Source organism: Capra hircus, chromosome 13 (genome assembly GCF_001704415.2).
Source record: "Capra hircus breed San Clemente chromosome 13, ASM170441v1, whole genome shotgun sequence".
Lineage (NCBI taxonomy): Eukaryota > Metazoa > Chordata > Mammalia > Artiodactyla > Bovidae > Capra > Capra hircus.
This window is the reverse complement of record NC_030820.1, coordinates 57,660,833-57,684,186: the sequence shown is the minus strand read 5'-3', so window position 1 is coordinate 57,684,186 and position 23,354 is coordinate 57,660,833.

Below are 23,354 nucleotides of genomic sequence, written 5' to 3'. Positions count from 1 at the left end.
ATTATCCCCATTTTATGGATGAGAAACTGGAGGCACCCAAAGCTAAAGCCGCCTGCCCACAGCAAGTCCTCCAGAGTTGCTCACTCAGGCCTGTCTGACGTCAAAAGCTCTCACTCTTCCCAAGATTCTGCACTGCCTCCAGGAGGGAAAGGAGCTTCCAGAATCAAAGTCAGAGATGCCTGGATGGCAAATGCGCTCATGGACCCTGGAACACGCTGACCCCAGTGGAAACCCTTGGGGGCTCAAGGCCATGGGTCTTGGTCTCTTCCTCACACGTGCACACCGAGTGGGCGTGTCCTGTGGCTTGTGGGCATGCCTGGGGCTGCCTGGAGCTCACTATTTACCTGACCTCTGATCTCCTCTCTGTCTGTGCCCAAACTGGCGTCTGTTCAAGGCTTGGCTCAGGATTGAAATCCCAGCTCCTGGCACAGACTCAGCTGTCTTTGCCCTGCACTGACATCTGTTGTCCTGGCTGGCTCTGCCCAGGCTCCCAGAGCTGTCACTGCTGAGACCCTTTCCCCGCAGCCTCTTCCCCCTATCCACCCTCCCCTCTGCGCCTTGCCCTAGTCCCGACTCCAACATAGTCCCAGGGAAGAGAACTGGATGAACCTCAGTCCAAAGGGGTAAAGTGAGATTTCTTCAGTTTTCCAGAAATAGTCCTAAACGATTTTTTGTTCAGCTCATTAACTCAGTGAAGTTGTCTAAAGCCAAGTCAACTCAGGTTAAGTCCATTCGAGTCAGTGTGGATCCAATCAGGCCAAGTTAGCCTACTGGTGCCCACCCTCTTTTCATCCCATTCCTGTATTCATTGAAGGTGCTCATGGCGCATGCCTGAGGAGATGCTGGGAGGGTTGCCACAGCCAGGAAAATGGTCCAGAGTCTAGCAGACAGCAGTGGTGCACACTGCTTCATCCACAAGTGGGCAGTTTCGAGAAAGAAGAGACCAGGAGCATAGCTCTGGACTTAAATGGTATAGGTTCCCATCTTTGCTTGGAAATTTGCTGACCACATAACATGAGAAAAGGGACCAAGCTAGACTGAGTTTCACCTCCTCCTCTTCTCTGTAAAATGGGAATAATGATGGCACCTAAGGTGGGAGTGAGATAGGGATGAAACAAAAGGCTTCAGAGCGGTACCTGGCCATTGGCAGCAGTGGATCGCGGGAGCCATTGCTGTACTTATTAACATCATCCTGGTTATTCCTCCACCTCCTCTGGGCAACCCTGTGCTGGGCAAGATGACTCAAGAGATGAGAGGAGGAGCCTTGTCTTCTGGAATCTTGAACTGATTTCCTCTGCCAATCCCACCTTGACGTCAGATAGCTTCAAGTCAGTTCCCTGGCTGACCACAAGTGGTTGGAGGGCAAAATCTTTGCTCAGATATTGTGAGGCAGCAGATCTCCATGACCACACAAGGCCCATCACTCTGACATGCTCAGAGGAACTCCCAGGGGGTGGCGAAATCCTCAGGAGGCGGTTTGAGCCCAACACAAAGGAAGCATTTCCAAACAGAGTGTAGTAAAGGAGGAGAGCCTGGCTCAGGTCCCCAGGGCTGGGAGCGCTCAAGCAGATCAAATCATGGTGGCCCAGAACCTGCTGTTTAACCCATGCTCCACAGCACGCGCTCCAGAACCCTGGCTGACCGAGACTCTCCCCGGCACAGATCCCTGTGTTGTGTCGGGACATTTCTCTCTTTGCTAATCCCAAGACCCCTCTTGGAACGCTTCCCAGGAATGCTCCACGGGCTGATGAGGAGAGCTCTGTGAAGACAGACGGGGTCTGAGTCTTTGTTGAGCCACCTGCCATGTGTTTTTACCGTCACTTAACCCCTCGAGCCTGAGTGTCCTCATTCTAATTAAGTACTAACCTTGTAGAGCTGGTGTGTTGGTGTCCTGTGGACACCGTAGCAAGTTACCTCCAACTAAATAGCTTGAAACAACACAGAGGTATTTGCTCACAGTTCTGGGGGCCAGAATGTAACCATAAGGGTTAATTTTGAATCCATACTCAATCTGCTTCTATGACTAACTCTTCTTTTGCCATTTTTGTTATTATAGGCATACATAATGGCCTGCCTCAGGGAGCCCTGCCTGGCCCCCTCTGCCTGACCCTTGGGCTGGAGTGTCTTTGTTTGGCTTACAGGGAGATAGCCTGACCCTGTCCATCTGTGAAGGGCTATAAGGAAGTGAAACTCATATATCCTCCTGCTTGAGGATTTTGCAAGAATTAAATTGGTCTTTTTACTTTGTGTCCTCACCTCCCCCCATCTGTGATCCACAACAGAACCTGGCATCCTGGACCAGACAAGATGGTTATTTTGAGGCACTAGCCCGCCATCTTCTCAGTCAGCTATCTCTTCCTTGTCCACGATCAAGGTGTCAGCAGGGGTGCCTCTTCTGAAGCCTCTGAGTGAGTGTGTGAAAGCCGCTTAGTCGTGTCCTACTCTTTACAACCCCATGGACTGTAGCCTGCCAGGCTCTTCTGTCCATGGAATTCTCCAGGCCAGAATACTGCAGTGGATACCAGTTCTTTTCTCCAGGGCATCTTCCTGACCTAGGGATCAATCCCAGGTCTCCTGCATTACAGGCAGATTCTTTACTGGCTGAGCCACCAGGGAAGTCCAAGAACACTGGAGTGGGTAGCCTATCCCTTCTCCAAGGAATCTTCCCGACCCAGGAATCGAACCAGAAGCTGAAAGAGGCCCAGACATAATGGAGATTTCAGCTCTTTCAGCTTCTGATGGTTTTCGGCTTCCTTGGCTTGTGGCCTCACCTCTCCAGTCTCTGCTTTCATCTTTACCTGGCTCTTCTCCTCTGTGTGTCTCCTATCGTTGGATTTAAGTTCTGGCTGGATAATCCAGTATGCTCTCATCTTGAGATCTATAAGTCCATCTACAAATACCTCTTTTCCAAATAAGGCCACAGTCACAGGTTCCAGGGAACAGGATGTGGACATATCTTTCAGGGAGCCACCCTTTGACCCACCCCAACTGGTCTGAGAATTACACGAGACGGAGGGCAGACCCAGGAGTCGGGGGCTTGCATTCAAACCCTGGATTCATTACTCTGCTTTGTGACTTTCCAGACTCAAGCCTCTCTGCTCTAACTTTTCATCTGTGAAATCCCAAATGCTGCTGAGATCCCAATGAATCTATTTTAAGGAACTGTTTTTGATAAATAAATGAGTTCATACTTGTCTGGGGTTTAGTAGAGTCTTGGCCAGAAATATAAAACTGCCATTAAATGGAGGCCAAGATTGTTGTTTCTAGAATGAGGCTGATAAATTATCTTGTCCAGCCTCTGGCTCTTCCTCATCTGATCCCTTCTCTTCTCTTCCCTGTGATGGGCCCTCTCCTGTCTGAGCTGCCACAGAGCCTCTTCCGCACCTTCCCAGGGACACCTGCTTGCTCACGAGTTCCTGGGCCCGTTCCCCTTCCAAGCCTCCCAATGGGGGAGACTTCTATCAATTAAAAGTATCATCACCTCCCCTTCCCACGGTCTTTGGGGCAGAACATTAAGATGCAGTTTCTGCAAAGCCACTTTATGAAATGAGAGTAGCTGAATGCTCTCGGGTGTAGGAGTAATTATAATTCCCAAGTTTCTCTGAACATTTTTCTAACTGGATCTTTTTGTGTCGTCTCAGAATAGACACACTTGTGGGCTTTCCTGGGCCCAAAATAGTTGTGAGATAGGAGTTGAAATCGACATCTGAGTTTGAATTATAACAACTCGGGTACAACTTTCGATTGGATGAATTTCACCAGCCAAATGTGGCTCCTTCTGCAAATACAGCTTCCTTTTATGGAAGAACAAAATTCCTGCGCTAGGGCTGTGCTCACTCAAAGAGGCCCTTCGGTAGCGTGGCAGCCCCGGGCAGTAAGTGGAATGTCTACTCCTTTCAAGGCCTCTGATGGAGGCAGAGCTGCAGGTTCAGTGGTCTGAAGTGTTGGCAGGTCTCCATCTGCCTGAACTGGGACCTCTGTCCTGCCTGGACTGAGGCTTTTGTCCATGTCCCTGGAGCACAAGGGTCAGGGCCTTGGCCCTGAGGCTAGGCTGATGGGATTGGAACCTTACCTCCTTGATTTATGGCCACTGTGACTTTGGGCAACTTACTTCATGTGCCTCGGTTTCCCCCCTCCTCAGAGAACCCTCCCTGTTTATCACCCTAGGGCGTTGTACAGACTCAAGGAGCTGATGCCTGGAAGGGTCTTTAGAATGGTGACCAGCACAGGGTCAGTGTTTTGGTTTTGATTGCTTGGCATGTGGCAGGTGCTTGGTGAATGTTTGAGGACCTGTCCGTGTACTCAGTCACTCAGTCGTGTCCAACTCTGCGACCCCATGGACTGTAGCCTGCAGGCTTCCCTGTCCATGGGGATTCTCCAGGCAAGAATACTGGAGTGGGATGCCATGCCCTCCTCCAGGGGATCTTCCCAACCCAGGGATTGAACCCAGGTCTCCCACGTTGCAGATGAATCCTTTACCATCAGAACCACCAGGGAAGCCTGTTTGAGGACCTAAACTGAGTTAGAAGTCACTGGTCCTCCTGCTTCACAGGTCAAGCTATCCTGAAAGACACTTGAGGGTCTTGAACAGGGTAGGTTCCATGGGAGACCCGCAAGAATTCATGAAGGGCTGTGGGATGGAGACAACACTGGTGCCAGGCCAGCTGTGGATATTTGAGGAGAGGTGGAGAGTCCATCCTGGACTCTGCAGTCTTCTCTTTCAGTGTGACAAAAATGTACTTTGAAGGGTTAAAAAGAAAAGCTGTCGCTTGCTCCCAGTCCCTACCCGGGATGCTGTGTTTCAGTAGACTGAATTTATTCAACATAGCAAGAAACCTGGGCACTGCCTACCTTGGGGGACCTGCAACACCAGCAGTGTCCCAGGGCAAGCCCAACCCGTGGAATGGAGAGATGGTGCACTTAACTTCATTTTTTAAACATTATTTTATTGATTTAACTGAACTGTCTAGTCAGTGGATCCCCTCCCTAGCTCTCTGAGCTGATGAGCAGAAAGAGGGTGGGGAAGGCCTGTCTGATGTGATTAACCCTTTCAAAGTGTGGCTTCCTGGTGGCTCAGATGGTAAAGAAACTCCCTGCAGTGCGAGAGACCCAGGTTCGATTCCAGGGTTGGGAAGACTCCCTGGAGGAGGAAATGGCAACCCACTCTAGTATTCTTGCTTGGAGAATTCCATGGACAGAGGAGCCATGGGGTCACAAAGAGTCAGACACGACTAAGTGACTGTCACTTTCACTTTCAGGTGTGCCTGGGAGGCAGCCTCACTGAGGGGCTCTAGCCGGTGGGGTGGCAGCTGCAGACTGTATCTACACTGCCTGATCTGGGTGTGGGTCGCCTCGCTGGTCCTCTAGAGAGTCCTCCTGGTCGGCAAGATTGAGGATTTCTGCACTTTCCAAATGTCTGTGATGCTCCAATCAAAGTGAAAGGAGATGCAAGGAAATAGGAGAGGTCAAGACACCAGCCTGGGTGACTCTGCTGACAACCCTGGAACCCCAGGCAGCACGTTCCTGCCAGTCGCTGCCCTGCCCTCTTCTCAGCTGGAGATAGCTTTATTCAAAGGAGATAAGACCTGTGCATTTGATTACAGCATCCCTGCCTGGAGTCTGACCGAAGCCTGCAGCTCTGGGGTGAACTCGTTACAATTGCATCCAGTGCCTCTGAGTTAAGGCGAGGCAGGAATAAATACGGAATGTTTTTTTAAGTGATAACAGTCCTCCCCTGCTGCTAGGGTAAAAATTGCTCTTTTAAAGTCACAGTGTTCTCCCCTTTGCTGCCCTGCCATTGTGCTTCATGCTCAGAGAGGCGTCCAAGGGCAGGGCCATCTTTTTGTCTGGCCTCTCTGAGCACTTGGCTAAATGTAATCAGTCCTTAAACAGAAACCACAGGCAGAAAGAGCCACCAAAGGTAGAAGCCACTTTGAGACCTGGGCAATCGTTGTTCCAGGCTGAAATCTATGACACACTGCACTGAACCACCAACATGTGCTATTCAGCATCATTTTTCCCTGCTCCTAATGCTCTTCTTCTTCTTCTTCTTCTTTTTTTTTTCTTTTTGTCTGTTTTGGGTCTTAGCTGCAGAGATTTGAATGTATCTAACTCCTAACCTCGAAACTCTCCATCTTTTTCCATTACTCAGCCATTAAAAAGAATGAAATAATGCCATCTGCAGCAACATGGATGGATCTAGAGATTGTCATACTGAGTAAAATGTCAGACAGAGAAGAAGTATCATATACCATCCCTTATATATGGATTCTAAAAAGAAATGATACATATGAATTTATTCACAAAACAGAAAAAGACTCACAGACTTAGAGAATGAACTTATGGTTGCCAGGGGGAAGGATGGAGGGAAAGGACAGTTAGGGAATTTGGGTTGGACATGTACATACTGCTATGTTTAAAATGGATAACCTGTAAAGACCTACTGTATAGCACAGGGGACTCTGCTCAATTTTATGTGGCAGCCTGGATGGGAGGGGAGTTACAGGGAGAATGGGTATATGTATATGTGTGGCTGAGTCCCTTTGCTGTCCACCTGAAGCTATCACAACATTGTTAATTGGCTATACTCCAATACAAAATTAAAAGTTTTTTTAAAAAGCTCTCCATCTTCCCCAGTTCCTGGAAAGCCTCCCCCTCACCTCACTTACTCTCTTGCTACCCCCTACCCCAGTTTCCCATCTCCCGCCTCCCCTCACAACCTACACCCTGGTTTGGATGTGTATCTTTTGATGGTATTTATCTTCCTGATGAGAAAAAACCCAGAGAACACAGGATTACACACATGTGCTTTCAGCATCCTTATCTCCCTGCATCCTGCTCCCCACAAAAGCTCTGTTTTTATTACTAAAATTCCTTCTGCCATCTTTGGGACCCCAGGAAGTGGGAAACTTTGAGGCCAGAGGATTGAGTCGTGGCTCCAGACGTTTCCTGTTGCCCACATCCGGGTCTTTCTCTTTGCACAGAACAGTTATAAGATTTTTACCATCGTAAAGTCCCAACAAGAGGAGCCAGCCACTTCTGCCAGATCCACGTCAACCCCATCAGCCAGAGTCGGCTAAGAAGACTCCCGCTTAATTACCCCCAGGGCGAGCCAAGAAGAAGGGCTGGAGGGTATTTTAATAATCAAGACACAGCTCTCAAATCAAAGTGATTATCCTAGCCAGGATCAACCAAGGTCTCTCATGAACCCTCGGCCAAAATGAGTTTTCAAGGAGAAGTTCTGTCTTGAATTATTTTTATGGATCGTTCTAGTTTTTTAAGTGAATATTTAGACTGCAGTTCACAAAAACCTCCCTCTTTCGTGGGGAAAAGAAAACTGGCTTTCATTTTATAGTTTTTGTCTCTGTCAGCATTTCTAACGGCAAGAATGACAAACTCTGCTTGGGAAAAGCCAGCGCCGACAGCTGTGTTTTATTATTGAATATTTCTGGTGGCGAGGTTGGCGGCCGCTCTGTTTATACTGCTTGTAAGATTTCATGCAAGACTCTGCGAGGTCCTGGGCTTAAACCGAAGTGTCTGGTCCTCTGGATAATTCATTCCATCCCCTTCATTCCTGGTCTCTGGCTTTTAATTTTTTCCAAGGACAAACGGAGCACTGCCAGAGAATGGAGTCTGACAGAGAGATGTTGCAGCCCCTAGGTCCCAGCTGGGCCAAGGTTGCCTCCTTGGTCCAGAGCAGTACAAGGTGACCTTCAAGTGTTGCTTCTCCATGAAGCTGCTGGTCCCAGGTCAAGCAAACAAGCTCTGGGATTCAGCCTTGACACAGGCTTTTTAGCAAGCGCTTCCTGCTCTCAGCCCATCAGATCCTTCTGCTCAGTTTTTTGGGGGGTGGGACTCTCTGCTCACAGAGGGGAGCTGGACTTCGCCTTTCAAAAACTTTGTCTTTCTGAAAGCCAGCCAGTCTGTCTTGTAGCGGTACACCTGGCTTTGGAAGTATAAAGGGGGTTGTCAGCATCCTGGTTTGCCTCCCCCCCACCCCAAATTTTACCCCCATAAATATTAAAAAAAAAAAAAGATAAAAAAGGAAAAGAACAGTCCCCTGACTAACTGGGCCACCCCCAGGCTATTTGTTTATTTCTTTGTTTTGTCAACAGACAAAACGATCATTTGTTTTGCCATCAGCTTCTGGGTGGGTGTAGAACTAGAGTTTAAGTATCAGCTGTGATCTCTCTGCCACCTAAGGAAAGATGGTTTTTAACTGCCCCCCACCCCAACCCCAGGTACACAGCGGACGTCCAGACTTTCTGCTCGGTGTCTGTAAATTTGGGGAAGGGGCATCAATCTATCACGGTCACCGCTGGTTTGTCCCCAGAATGAGCTGGGGTGATGCTATCTTGTTCTCCAAGCTTTATGGTGCTGATTCATGTGAGGGACTCAGCCTTTCCTGTATTTCCACCAAAAGCTGTCACTCTCACAAAACATGCACATGCATGGAAGATTTTCCTGGGAGTTAGAGACACTGGGGAGATCCACACCCCAAAGGAACAAACAGCATTCAATTACCACTTATGCTTCCTGAATTTCTGCAGCCATGTTGGCAGCGCGAGCTGCCCACTCCCAGGACAGGAGCCAGGATTCCTATCCTGGGTTCCTTCACTCTGTCATCCGTTCCCTCTGTGTTTCTTCAGCTCCTACTGTGTGCCAGGTGGAGCCGGGGAGACACACTTCCCAGCCTTCAGCATCCCTGGGATCGGGATGTGCAGGGGTACAGCGTGGGCTTTAGAAGCGGGGAGCTCTGCTTGGGACGACACCCATTCAGGAGCATGGATGAGGCAACTCTGAGCCCGGTCTGAGAAGCAGGTGGTCAGCAGTCAGGCCAAGGCCTGTGGGATGGCAGGCGAGGGGGATGTGCTCCTTGGGATGGGCGTGAGTGTTCTAGCTGCCCTCAAGGTCCCTGGGCAGCCTCAGGATGGGAGATATCAGGAGAAGCTCAGGGAGAAAGGATGCAGGCTGCGTTGGGACTTCCTGGGGACCCAGGGCCCTGGGCAGGGCAGCTAAAGGGCAAGATCTTGGGGCTCGGCCCTCTTCGGCCTCCTGGGACTCTCCCCCTCCCTACCCCCCGCCCTCCCCACACCTCCCTTTCCCCCCTCTCCCCAGCATACTCCCTTCCCACTCCTGCCACCTCTGGGCATCTGTGCCCCACATCCCATCACAGGGCCCTTCAACCTCCACTCAAGGTACATGTCTTTTCAGAAAGTTCCTAGTTCAAATCCCACCCACGGCTCATCTGTCTCTTCTTCCGGGCATTTGCCTAAGTCACGGGTTATTGGCCAACCTGTGGAGCGGACACGTTGAGGCCAGACTCTGGCCTTAACAACAGCTGGAGTTGGGCCAGGAAAGGAGCTCTGGGGGGACACATTGTGTGTGGGAGGCATTTCTCACATCCTCTCTGGCCTTTGAGGGGCAGCTCTTCCATCTCATCCTTCCAGCTGAGACAAGCCCGTGGGTGGTTTCCTCTTCAAGGCCTGACCCTCACCCCCATCAGGAAATGGAGGGGTGGTCATAGGGAGTCAGAGCGGCCAAGCCAGGACCGCTGTTCAGGGGCCCGTGACAGCCCCTTCCTCAGCCCTGCACTGCGGGTGCTTCCAAAGCCCCTCTCTGAAATCATTTTTTCTCCCTGAAGCTGGAAGCCCCGGGGTTCCCCGCTTCTGAGAAGTGGGGGAAGAGGCACGGGGTCCATGTACACATCCATTTCGGGCGTCCTTGGGAGGTATGTGGAGACTGAGCAGGCTGGTGGTTCAGTGGTAAAGAACCTGTCTGCCAATGCGGGAGACGTAAGGGAGGCAGGTTTGATCCCTGGCTCAGGAAGATCCCCTGGAGGAGGGCATGGCAACCCACTCCAGTATTCTTGCCTGGAGAATCCCCTGGACAGAGGAGCCTGGGGTCACAAAGGTCGCAACTGAAGTGACTTAGCATGAGCAGGTTGCAGGCCTCTCCCTGGCTCCCACCCCAACCCGGTTCTCAACCTCCATCTTCCCAAATCGCAGAGGTCACCTGCCTCCTGAGGATCTGTGCTGGACCCAATATCCCAGGGCAGGAAGTTGGGGTCTAACTTCTGGAGACATCTCACCCTCTCTGTGCAGGCACATTCTCACCTGTGAAATGGGAACAGTGAAGGTGCTGACCTCTGCAAGGACAGAAGCAGGTTTTCCCATTGGGAGGCATTGACACTGTGACTTCGCCTTACAAAGGGGAATCTCACTGCAAGGGAGGTCCAGCAACCAGATTGAGGCCCCAGGCTGGAGTGGGTGTGTGTGTTAGTTGCTTGGTCTTGTCCACCTCTTTGTGACCCCGTGAACCATAGTCCACCAGGATCCTGTCCATGGAATTCTCCGAGCAAGACTTCTGGAGTGGTTGTCATTGCTTCCTGACAAATGCAGGGCTGGCTCCTCCACCCCACCCCCCACAAGCAGAATGCAAAAATAAGCACACACACACACACACACACACACACACACACACACACACACCTCTGTCTGTGCTGAGTGCTCTGTACCCTCTTAGCCCTCGCAGACACGGGAGCTGTCATTACCCCATCCTTCAAGGGGTAAACTGGGGCCCCGACACGGGTAACTTGCCCACGGACCATGACCAGTGAGCAGCAGAGCCAAGATTGAGTTTTCTGCCCTCCCCATTACACCAGGCTGCTTCTTAGAGATGAGAGCTGGTGTAAACCCTATGCCTCCTGGCACCCCTCCTCTCGGCCCTGCACAGGACCACACGGCCAGTTTCCACAAGACCTTCTCTTGATCACAAAGGACAGTCAATCAAGATTAACAACTCGAATTTCCTGGAGGCCCCTTTGGTTCCAGATGCTTTTGCTAATTCCAGATGGTTGTTTTGTTGGTGGTAAACTAGTGCCTCTGAGTTCTTGGATTTGGTTGGCCAGAGTGCGGTCCCTCTCCAGCCCCAGTCCTGAGTCTCCCAAAGCCCAGGCCACAGAGGCTTGGGCTGCCAGGTTCAGATGTGACATGGTGGGTGCTGGAGTCTGTAGCCTGGCCGCCCTGCAGAGGAGACCCGGGGGTGCCCTCAGCCAGGCCAAAGAGCCAGCAAAACCAGAGAAGTCCCAGCCCCTGTAACGATCACAGTGACGGAAACTGCTTCCATAGTCCCCCATTTCTAGATGTGATTTTTTTTTTTTAACAAAGTTAGCTCAGGGCTTCTTAGATCTTGATGCATTCACATAAACCCTCGGAGGTCTTGTTAGAATGCAGTTTTGGGTTCAGCAGGACGGGATGGGACCCAGCGTTCTGCCTGTCTGAGTAGTTACCAGAGGATGGGATGCTGCTGGTCCAGGGCCCACACTGTGTGAAGCAAGAGGAGGGGTTGTGTGCAATTTGTGTGCGCAGGGGTTTAGAGGGGGCTGGTGCAAGTGGATTCCAAAGAGGACAGTAGGGGGAAGGGTCAGCTTTGGGAACAGGAAAATGGGGGTCTGGCTTGCCCACATATGGCCCATCCTCCCAACTAAGGGATGGAAGAGAGGAAGGGGGGGGTCACATGACCATGTGTGGGTCACTAGGTCAAGGGACCCCTGCCTTCCCTCTGGTTTCACAGCATGCTGAGTCCTTCCTTCCACCTGTCCTTAGCCCCGAGGCCAGACAACTGGGGGTGCCCCAGGGACAGCTTGTTCACTCAGGAGGCGTCGAGGGTCACAGGCTGACCCGCGATGGGGCACTGGTAAATCTCTGTGAAATACTGTCCAAGGGAGAGAAGGGGCTCATGTTTAAAGACTTTTTAAAATTTGAAAATAATTTCAAACTTTACTCAAGAGTTGAAAGAATAGGATTGTTCAAAGAACTCCCATATAACCTTTGGCCAAAATTGATGGCTAACATTTTATCCCTTTGTTTCATCATTTGTGAGCTCTCTCTCTCTGTCCCTCCTTGTCTCTTGATCTCAATCTGCCCTCTTTTATCCACCTCCTGATTGGTGTAGATTTTTCTGAGCCTTGTAAGAGGACTTTCCCCCTCAATACTATAGTCTATATTTCCTAAGAAAAGGAATATTCTCATATACAACCACATACAGGAAGTTGGCACGAGTCCAATTCTTTTGTCTGATTTTCCATCCATATTCTAGTTTGGCCCAATGCCATCCTTGCTAGCATTTTCTCCTACTGGACAGGGTTCTGTCCAGAAACTGGGTTGTATATTGAGTTGTCATGTCTCTTTAGTATCCTTCAAGGTGGAACATTTCTGCAGTCTGTCTTTGCGACACTGACATATTTAAAAATACAGTCCTCCCCCCATCCTGCTAAAAAAACCAAACAAACAGTATGTTCCTCTTTTTGGATGGATTTGTTGTTTTCCATGTGGTTAGGGATGCGTTAGGGATTCTGCGTTTTCCCTGGTGGCTCACACAGTAAAGAATCCACCTGCCAATATAGGACACCTGGGTTCCATCCCTAGGTCAGGAAGATCCCCTGGAGACGGGAATGGCTGTTCTCTCCAGTATTCTGGCCTGGAGAATCCCATGGACAGAGGAAACCTGGCAGGCTACAGTCCATACAGCCACAAAGAGTCAGACATGACTGAGCAACCTACACTTTTACACTAGGGATTCTGCCAGCTGACTGCATGGTGACCTGTGTGCTCATCAGCAGCCCTTGGACCCCACGCTGCGATGTTAGTTTTATCACCTGGTCATGATATTGCCTGATTTCACCTCTGCTTTTTCCTTAAAAGCATATAAATATCCAGCTCCTCAATGAATTCCCTATTACCCATTGGTGACCCCTGCCCTGACCATCTTTACAACCAGGGTTGCAAAGTGATGTTTCTAACTCCAGCACTCTCAGCACCCCTCAGTCCCCCTTCAGCACCTGGCAGTTCTTCTGTAAGTAAGCGCTCTTCCTCCCCATTCACTCATTCATTCACTTGTTCACTCCTCTATTTAGTATTGGCATGGACTCAGAAACGCCCATGTTTCCCCCAGTGGTTTATAATTCATTATTGTTCTTAATCATTTTGGTGCTCAAATTGTCCCATATTTGACCCTTGGGGAGCCTTTTCAAGCTGTGTTCTTAAGACATCTTCATTTTTGTCTTAATGCCTCCTTACTTTGGGGAATAGTAAGCTATTTGAGGCTCATCTAGAACCTTCCATACCCCAGTCTTGGAACTGACCATTTCTCTGAGGATCCTGTTCCTCTCAGAGCGGATGGCTTGAGAAACTCAGATCTGGCACTAGGGGTGCTTGTTGATACTGGGGTGCTTTTGTTTCTAGGTCTTTCTAGTTATTGTTCTTGTTCAATCACTAAGTTGTGCCAGACTCTTTGTGACCCCATGGACTGCAGTATACCCAGCTCCTCTGTCCTTCACTATCTCCCAGAGTTTGTTCAAATTCATGTCCATTGAATCGACAAGGCTTTCTAACAGACAGAGCTAAGAAATAACTGATATATATATATAGATACAGTTGCATATATACATATACAAGCACACTGACACACATACACACAAATTTATCTTGGAAATCATGCCTTCACCTGACACCCCCGTGCAGACAGGGAAGGTCACCTCTCAGATCCCCAGCTGTTCAGAGTGCAGTCCCCAGCTGTCAGCTTGCTCAAGGTCCCCCTCAGCTTTTGAGCTGAAGGTGTGCTCCTCTGGGGAAGGCCTCCAGCCAGCAAGTGGCCAGGCAGTGTTATAAGGATCTGCTTGTTGCCAGTCTGGGACCCCTCCATGGACAGTCCTTGCTCTGGAACTCTGTCAGGCTGGCAGACTTTGTTACATCTGCATATAATCTGACAGCACCCCCCAGCCGAATCATGAACCCTCCCCTTGCCTTCACACCCAGGGCACTCCCTCCTCCACCTCCACCCACATACCTCCAACCCCAGCCCACACCCTGGGGGTCTTTCTTGCCTTCCCAGTTTCGATTTGTTGCTCCTTCTCTCCCAGTGAGACCCTGGATCCTGAGAATAACATCACACGTATTCATATGCTCAGATTTAATATCCGAAATAATTCCCCACTTGTGCTACGGAGAGCATCACAGAAACATTCATTCGAAGAGCTTGGAGTGTCTGCAGCTCTCTCCCAGCCTCTGTCCCAGAGCCGCCCAAGAGCACGCTTGTGAGTCAGTGGGACTGGTTCTTGTTTTCTTTAGTTTCTTTTTCTCCTTTCCTTTCGGTGTAACTATGGTGTTCATTTGAAATACACTGAGTTCATTTAGCTTACTTAGCCCCTATCCCAGCACCCCCCCCACACACACATCCTTTCAGATTTGATTTTATGTTTTTGAATATGTAAAACTTAACGTGCTTCCAAATGGCAAAGCTGACTAAAAGGCACACCCCAAGAGCCACTCCCTTCTGGGTCTCTTCCATCCTCCCCTCACTCCATCCCTGTTAAGGATCAGACTCACTGTTTTCTCTTTTATCCTTTTCATGCTTTACCTGCACATATTTTAATCCCCCCCTTTTTTTTTACACAGGAGGTAGCATACGTATTATACTACCTGTGATTTTCTGCACTTTGCTATTGACAGCCAGCAACATCTCCTGGAAATCACTCCCTAATCCTTTACAGAGGTCTTCCTCAGCTTTTTTTTTTAACAGCTGTGTAGTACTCCCTGTCATGGGAATGCCATCGATTACTCAATCTTGCTCCTGGATATGGGCATTCAGGTTTGTTTGTTTTTTTTTTTTTTTTTTAATATTCTGCAATTTCAAACAATGTGCATGTGTGTTTTCATATAATCGGAGATGCACCTTTAGGGTAAATTGCTAGCCATGAAATCTTGTATTCAAAGGGAAAGTGCATGTACCATTTTGTATGTTATTGCCCAGTTTTCTCCCTTAGAGAGTCTACCATGTTTCCTCACCAGGAATGTAGGAGCGTGGCTGTTTCCCAGTCTTCCTGACAGAGACTGGGGTCACATTCTGACCTTTGCCATTCTGATGGGTGAGGGGTGGTACCTGGGTGGAGTTTCCATTTGCATTTTCTTTATTTGGCATGCTTCACATGTTTAAGGGCCATTTTATAACTCTTTTTGTGAATTGTTTATGACTTTCGGTCATCTTCCCATAGTATTTTTTGGTCTGTTTTCTTCAATTTTTAAATGCTCTGTGCCTTTTAAACAGTATTCACTTTTTGTCTCTGATGTTAGATATTTTCTCCCAAATTACCATTTGTCCTTTGACTTTGCATATGGTGTCTTAAACTATGCAACCATTTTTAACTTGTATGTATCAAATTATGTATCAGTGCTGACTTTTTTCCTGATAGAAGGTCTTCCCTTTCACCCAGCTTAGAGGAATTCACTCACATTTCCTTCCAGTGCCCATGTAGTTTCATTTTTATATGTAGATCACTGATCCATGGGAGTTATTCTTGTGTTTGGGATGAGAAATGGATTAATTTTATCTTCTTTCCAAATGGCTGTCTGGTTGTCCCAACACATTTATTACTCAGATCGCCTTAGTGCTGGGCTCATTTTTAATTCTTTCACGAATAGCCTTGTGGGGAGGAGGAAGGAGGGGGCTGTGGAAGGAGGAGGCTGTGGGAGCAGGGCTGGGATGATATTTCCAAGTGAAGAACAGTCCGGCCTTGGCAGACTGCGGGGCCTCCTCCTTCTATTTCCCTGGAGTGGATACTGGAGCACTGCCCGAGGGTGGGACACAGAAATGAGTTTCTGGTGCCTTGGCAAGAAGAAACATCACCAACATTAGGGGGATGAGGGCCCCTCTGAGTTGAGAAGTAGAGTCTCCAACCTCCTTCCTGCAAAGAGAGGGGCTGAGGAGACTTGGGAAAGATGGGAGAATGTCACCAGTCAGCCAGAGTCTGACCAGAGTTTCCTTTATTTGTGTCTAAGAGACACTTGATGAAGCTGTGTTCTCTTTACCTGCTGAGATTCAACTCCAGCTCAGGCCATATTTTGCCAGTAAGTTAGGATCTGGGCAAGTTCCCCGGGCCACGTGCATCTCTATCCCACCAATCCTGGAGGCCGGTGCTGGGATGGTTTTCTTTGCACCACATTTTCTTGGCTGGAAGATTAAAGAAACGTTGACTTTTGAATTAGAATTTGTCAGGGCAGAGGCCAGGTGAGCTGCTGGTTCACAGAGAGCAGAGCTGAAGTTGAACCTGCCCGTCTCTAACTTGGGGCCATCTAGGCAGAAGACCTGTGCGTCAGAGTGGGGAGAGCTCCCTGGGGGGCAAAGCCATGTGGCTGGGGAGGGGGATCAGGGGTCAAGCCCACCCACTGCCAGGCTCCCAGTTCAAGTTTAAGCAGATGTGGTCCTGGCACAAGCAGTCCCAGGAGCCCACCCTCACTGAGAGGCAGGAATCAGAGGTCAGCGTCCCATCTTCTCTGTCCCCTCATCCGTGCTCGGCTCTGAGGACTTCCTTGAGGTGCCCCAGAGGTCCACAAGGGCCTAGCTCGGGAGTTCCCCGTTTACTGTCTTTGCCTGTCTTGCCTCGGGATCCCCTTTCCACGCCTGCCTCCTGCAATCACCTTCAAACACTGCCTGCACCCAAGTCTTGCCTCCAGCTCTGCTTTGGGGAAAGCAGACCAAGACCCGCCTCCTTCCTGCAGGCTCACTGTGGCCTCCTCGACACAGGGTGGGTGGCTGTCTGCTGTGGGGGCTGCCCTGCTGGATGCCAGGAGCAGCCTCTGCCCCTTCCATGACTCCTGAACACGTCTCTAGATATTGCCAAACACCTGCCGAGGGCAAAACCCCGGTGACTGAGAACTACAGCCTGAGAGCAAGGGCCAGAGGTTACACACACGGCAGAGGAGGCCCAGGGTGTCCGGGGCTGTGGTAAACTGGGGACCCTTACCAGGGTCAAAGGCCCGGTGTTGCCAGATCCCATATCAACCCCACTCTGATTTCAAAAGAAGCTAAAACCTGGAGGTGAGTGTGAACTTATTCTGATTTAAAAAACTGGACTGGACAGAGCAAATCTAGCTGGTGGCCCATTCCCGCCCCCCATGGTCCCATCCCCCGATCCTGAGAGAACCCCAGGCTCCCGGCTTCCTGCCTCCTCGTCTCCAGGAGCCATGCCCATGGGAGGCTTGGAGAAACAATTCTGCTCCTGTTCTCGGGGACTTTCCAGCAATTTCCCAAGAGCTCTGAGACCCTGTGACCCCTGTGTGGTGGGGAAGGACAAGGCAGGAAGGCCCATCTCCTGGGAACTTCAGGACTTGTCAGGGAACAAGGCTCTCAGCCCGGCCCCTGGGACTTGCCGCCACATAGCCCCCAGGCAGGGCTAGCACTTTAGGGAGGTTTCATGCAAAGTCCTTTACAAAAAAAAAAAATTTTTTTTTTTACTTATTTATTTTTGGCTGCACTGGGTCTCCATTGCTGCACGAGTTTTTGTTTTGTTTTGTTTTGTTTTGTTTTTTTTCTAGTTACAGCAAGCAGGGCCTACTGTCTAGCTGCAGTGCATGGGCTTCTCATTATGGTGGCTTTTCTTGTTGTGGAGCACAGGCTCTACGGCATGTGGGCTCAGAAGTTTCGGTTCCCGGGCTCTAGCACAGGCTCAGTAGAGGCACACGGACTTAGTTGCTCCCCAGCACGTGGGATCTTCTCAGGCCAGGAATCAAACCTGTGTCTCCTGCATTGGCAGGCAGATTCTTTACCACTGAACCTCCAGGGAAGCCCACATAAAGTCCTTCAAAATTGCCTTGAAAGGAAACTATTCATCTCACTTGTCCCCCAAGCCTTCAGTGAACTAAACTCCAAACCCCAGAGCCTGAAGTTTCGACAGCCTCAGAATGCAAGAGAAGCCCATTCTCCAGTTCCATTCCCTTGGGGTCTGGGGTCGGAAACCTGGAGTCTAGTTCCAGCCTGTACCTGCTCACTTTGACTTTGCAAGATGGTGACTCCTGTATGATTTTTTCATTGAGGACGTTTTGGGCTGCCCTGCTTGAGCACCTCTTGTATATCTGGTACTGTGCTGAAATGACATCCAATTACTAAAGTCGCCCGAGTGTGGGCTCAGCATTCAGGATCTTGGTTTCTGAAATGCCAGGCTCCCTGGTGCCTGGAACTCTGCTTGGCAATGACTGATAATCAAGGAGAGAAAGACTGACCTTTCAGCAGCAGGCAAGGCAGGTGTGATCATTCTCCTCCACGTTCCCAACAGAAAAGCTGAGCCTCAGAGAGGGTGAGTGACTTTCTCAAGGACACACAGCTAGTAAGTGGGGGAGCCAGGACTTGAAATCCAGAATGCAGGACCTTCAAGTCTGTCATCACTTCCTGCCCACCTCCGTGTTCACAGACTTTGTGCCAGAGTCCGAGTTCCCTCTTGTTGTTGTAGTGTATCATCACAAAGGTAGCAGCTCGCAACAGCACAAGTTTATTCTTGTGTTGTTCTGAAGGTCAGAAGTCTGCAAAGGGACTGTTTCCTGGCCTTTCCAGCTTCTAGAAACTTCTGCCTTCCTTGGGTGGTGGCCCCTTCCTCCATCTTCAAAACTGTCAACTGCGTCCCTCCAGCCTCTGCCTCCATCATCTCCTCTCCCCTGCCACCCAACACTGACTGCCACCTCCCTTTCTTCCTTGAGGACGTTCGTGATTATATCAGGTCCCCCTCCTGAGCCCAGGGTCATCTCCCACCTCAAGAGATTTAAGTCCATCACATCTGCTAAGGCCCTCTTGCCACATCAGGTTCTGGAGGCTTGGGGTGGTCATTTTCGGGGAGGGACATGATCCTCCCTAGCACTTAGTTTGTGGAGATGGATTTCCAAATTGCAGTATGTCTCGGCTCAGGCTGCTGAAACAAAATCCCATGGACTGGTGGCCCTAAACAGTGAAATGTATTTCCCTGCAGTTCTGGAGGTTGGGAATTTGAGATCAATCTGAGTGCCCACATGGTGGGCTCCACTGAGAATGCCCCCCTGCCTTACAAGTGGGAGAGATGGAAGATGTTTCTGTCTCTTTCCAACTCCCCTCTTCTCTCTCCCTGCCCCCTCTTAAAAGGCCACTCCTACGCCCTCATTTAACCTGTGTGTGTGTGTGTGTGTGTGTGCTCATTCAGGTCCGACTCTTTGCAACCCCATGGACTCTAGCCCGCCAAGCTCCTCTGTCCATGGGATTCTCCAAGCAAGAATACTGAAGTGGGTTTCCATTTCCTCCTCCAGGGGATCTCCTGACCCAAGGATCAAACCCATATGTCTTGCATCTCTTGCATTGTCAGGCAGATTCTTCACCATTGAGACACCTGGGAAGCCCTTAATCACCTCCAGATTCAGTTACATTGGTGCTAGGGCTTCAACAGAGGGATTTGGGGGGCTCACTTCAGTCCCTGGCCCAGGGCATCAGTAACGGCTGCCACATCCACCCTTGCCTTTCCCCTGAGACCACATTTCCCAGGCTGCCCTGCCCACTGGCTGCCCTCTTCATGAGGCCAGTAGGAGGCCTGGAGAGGGGATGGGGAAGGAAGAGTCCCTCAGGAGGGCTTCCCCTCTTAGAAGGCATCTCAGGCAGTAGAGGAGGCTCCTCTGTGGGTCCCGCTTCCCTGGACAGTTTCCGCTGGGCTTCTTCCAGAGTGGCCTCAATTCTGGGGCACAGCCTCTCCACCTGCGGCCCTCTAGCCAGGGGGTGGAGTTGGGCAGTGAAGATATCCTGCAGATGCTAATCTTTGTGTTGCGCTCATGCCCTTGTGTTTGGCTTTTCAGCTCTTCCGACATTTTTGTGAGAGGTTCCTGGCACCCCCGTACTTCTTTTGAGCAACATCTGGGCTCCATTTTACAGTCTGGGATCTTGACCAGCTAATGGTCCTTCCCACCAGGACCAAGCCCCTGGCACAGACCATCTAGCAGTGGGGAAGGTTTCGACTGTGCTCTTCTCTCCCTTGATTCCTCTGCCCCTCGGTGACACTCTGGCTGAGGGACAGAGTCCAGGCATGTCATGAGGATGCTGGTGTCCCTTGAGGTTTCAGTCCTTCAGTGATTCAGCTGAGGGCCTCAGCTGGGTCCCTCTCTGCTCTGCTGTTTTCTGTATTTTCCACATGGTTACAACAAACAATTGTTACATATGTTATAAAAAACATCAATAAAATCTAGAAAAAAAATAATTAAAATCCAGGGCTCTCCTCAAGGCCAGTGCTGTCCATTAGAACTTTGAATGATGGAAATACACTTTACATCTGCCCCATCTGACACCACTTGTCATGTGTAACTGCCAACAACTGGAAACACAGCTGATGTGACTAAAGAACAGAATTTTAAACATCATTTAAACTTCAGTAGGCCCATGTATTTGCTGTCACACAGGACACCTCATCGCCAGACTAGCAGTGACTATTCCTGCTTCTGAGAATTTCTCTCCAGCATGCTAACACCTGTATTAACATCTTGTACAAAACCCCCAAGTCACTGGCCAGCAAGCTATGTCCTCAGCCACGGGTGAGGGATGGGATGAGCCAGGACTGGAGGGTACAGAGCAAATGCCAGGGGTTCTGGAAGATCCTAGAGGATTCTATAAGGTCCTGGAACACCCAAGAAAATCATAGAATATTCTAGAAGAATCTAAAAAATTCTGAACAATTCTTGGGGATTCTGGACATTCCTGGAAGATTCCAGGGGCTTCTGGAATGTACTCGAGTGTTTTCAGAAGTTCTGGAAGATCCTAGTAGATTCTTGGTTGTTCCAGAAGAGCCTAGGGGATTTTGGAAGTACTTAGGGACTTCTGGAAGCTTCTTGGGGGTTCTGGAAAATCCTTGAAGGTTCTTGAACATCCTTGATAATCCTAGGGGCTTTGGAAAATGCTGGAGAATTCTGCAGGATTCCACAATATGGGTTTGATCCAAGCCATCATGCCCAGAACATGTTCCATGGGAGACAAACACCAGCCCATACATTAGTACCTAAAGGATTCAGGGCACTAAAAGGAAAGTTGGACAGTGTGAGGAAAAGCTTTGGATCATTGACTGCATGGCTTACTGAACCTAAGATTAGCCACAAGAAGTATTTGGGCACAGTTGTCATGGAGGCCAGTGTTTTCATTGCATGCGCAGCAGGACAGGGACTTTTCTTGTATCTTAATGCTTTCCAGTGTGCAGCTTCCCACTGAGACACGCTACTGCCATCGCCTGAAAATGAGCTTGGAGTGCCGGGATGAGTTGTGCAAGGTCGCTTCGTCAATAAAGTGGGAGGGTGGGGGGCACAGGGCTTCAAACCCAGATCTCCAGAGCTAGCATCTTCATTGGCCCGCAGCCCTGTTTCCTAGACCACTGGAGCCGAGGGAAATGCAGCCTGGCCAGGGCAGCCTCTCTGCTCCAGGCAGAGCCAGAGACCGGCCAGGTCCCTGGTGCATTTTGCCTGCCCTGACAGTGACAGGGCTGCCTCAAAATATAGTCCCTCAATGGCCAATGTCAGAGTGACCTTGACATTTTCCTTCCCTTCCTAATGTTGAAATCCCGTTGCTGGTTCATCCTGCTCTTCCATCACTGCCGGCCCTGGAAGACAAGGGCTACTTCTGAGATCATTCCGGCTCTGATGGCCCAACTGGCCACATGCCTTGCAACCCTCTGAATTAGGTGACGATGGAATGGATTCCAGAACTTTCAAAAAACAGAAGGTGTGAGTGACAGCCTGTGACAAAGGGAGGAGCTGTAGAGCTGGAGCCTCCAAAGCGTCTCCAGGAGATAGAGGTGTGAGACATGGGCCCCAGATGCCATGGGGCAAGGTTCCAGAAGGGTCTGAACTTCAAAGCCTGGCCCAGCCCCAGCAGCCCCAGCAGTCCAGCAGTCTGCTTTCTCTCCACCTCCTCCTCTGCTAAGAGAATGAAGACAGTATTAAGGATTTAAAAAAAAAAAAAAAAAACAGATTTGAAGTCATAGAGCTGGGCCAAATCTCAACTCAACTACCTACTGACAAGCTGCCCTTGACCATGTCACATAACTCTGATCTTCTTTAACCTTCATGCATAAGACAGAAAACAATGGTGTCCCCTCGGTGCATTTGTTAGAAGTAGATCAACTTATGGTGCTTGAGCTGAGGCTGAGTATAGACTGAGGGCTCCAGGTGTGGTGGCTGCTGGGTCCAGTAGAGACCTGTCCTAGTTCCTGCCTGGCTGCACCTGAGTGGCTGGAGGTGACGCATATGGAAGAGCCCCACGTCTGATGTTCAAATTGCTGAGGACTTTCTGCAGCTACAAACCTGAGCTGAGCTGCTACAAGGCACCAGTGATTCAGCAGGTAAGAAAGCTGAGTGCCAAGGATGGCAGTTCTTCCAGAATGATGTACCCTGTGAGATGCTGTGGTTGTTTGGTGTATGTAAGTTCATCACTTGTCTTAGGGTTGCTTCCCCAGTTTCAAAATAAAGAGTGTGACCAACAGTGTGAGTCACTTTCCCAACAGCCAATAGCATCCTGCTTCCCCTCCTGCCTCCAAGGCTAACAGAACCCCACCTGCATGGGCTTGTGATGTTTCCAACCCCAGGGAATGAGTTGTGATTGATCTAAGCCAGTCATGATGATTCCTTTCTACTTTGCCAAGTGCGTTTCTCCAAATCTCCCTGATAACTAGGAGTGGCCATGTGACCCAGTTTCAGACAATGAGAAGAAAGGAAAAAGTCTGGATTATGCTTGGAAAGAATTTTCTTCCTGAATAAAAAGAATCATTTGGGCCGAAAGTCTTTAGTTCCTACTTCATTCTTCATGCTGAACATGTTGCGTATGAGGGTATGATGTTTGGAGTTGTGGTACCATCTTGTGACCATCAGGCACAAGCATGAGGGCAAAGTTTCACTGGGTGTAAGGACAGACAAAACCCGGATGATGATACTGTTGAATGTCTGAACCTGCCCTGTGACCAGGTATTTCTGGGCATCCGATTAAGGGCACATACAATATACTTATGATTTAAACCATAAGGTCTATTGGGTTTTCTATTGCTTGCAATCAAAAGCATTCCTAGTATGTACCATTGAGGAGTCTGTTCAGGAGAATTAGTGCAGAATGAACATGGAGGCTGTGCTGAACAAGGGGCTCAGAAGTAATTTGCTGGGTGTGAGAGCCAAGGAGGAGGCAGAAGGCATTTTTCAGAAGTGTCTTGTGGGCTGTGACCTGGATCCCCTCAATATCCTTTGAAAATGCAAGTGAGAATTTGAATTGCATTTTGTTTCCTCTTGATTATTTAGCCAGGTTTCTTTGACTAGCAGAGGCTGAGCCTGGTGTGGAGCATAGGAGTTATTTGAATCACAATGGAAACTAGTTTGGTTTCTGAAAAACACCTAAATATTAAAAAAGAGACAGAATGAAGTTTCCACAATATTCATATGCCTTAACTTTGCGCTTCTCATTTGGAATAATCTGTGGGGTATAAAATAAGTTTACGGCTGGAGGGACTAGAGAAAGGGGACTAATGTCAAACTATAATATTCAAAACA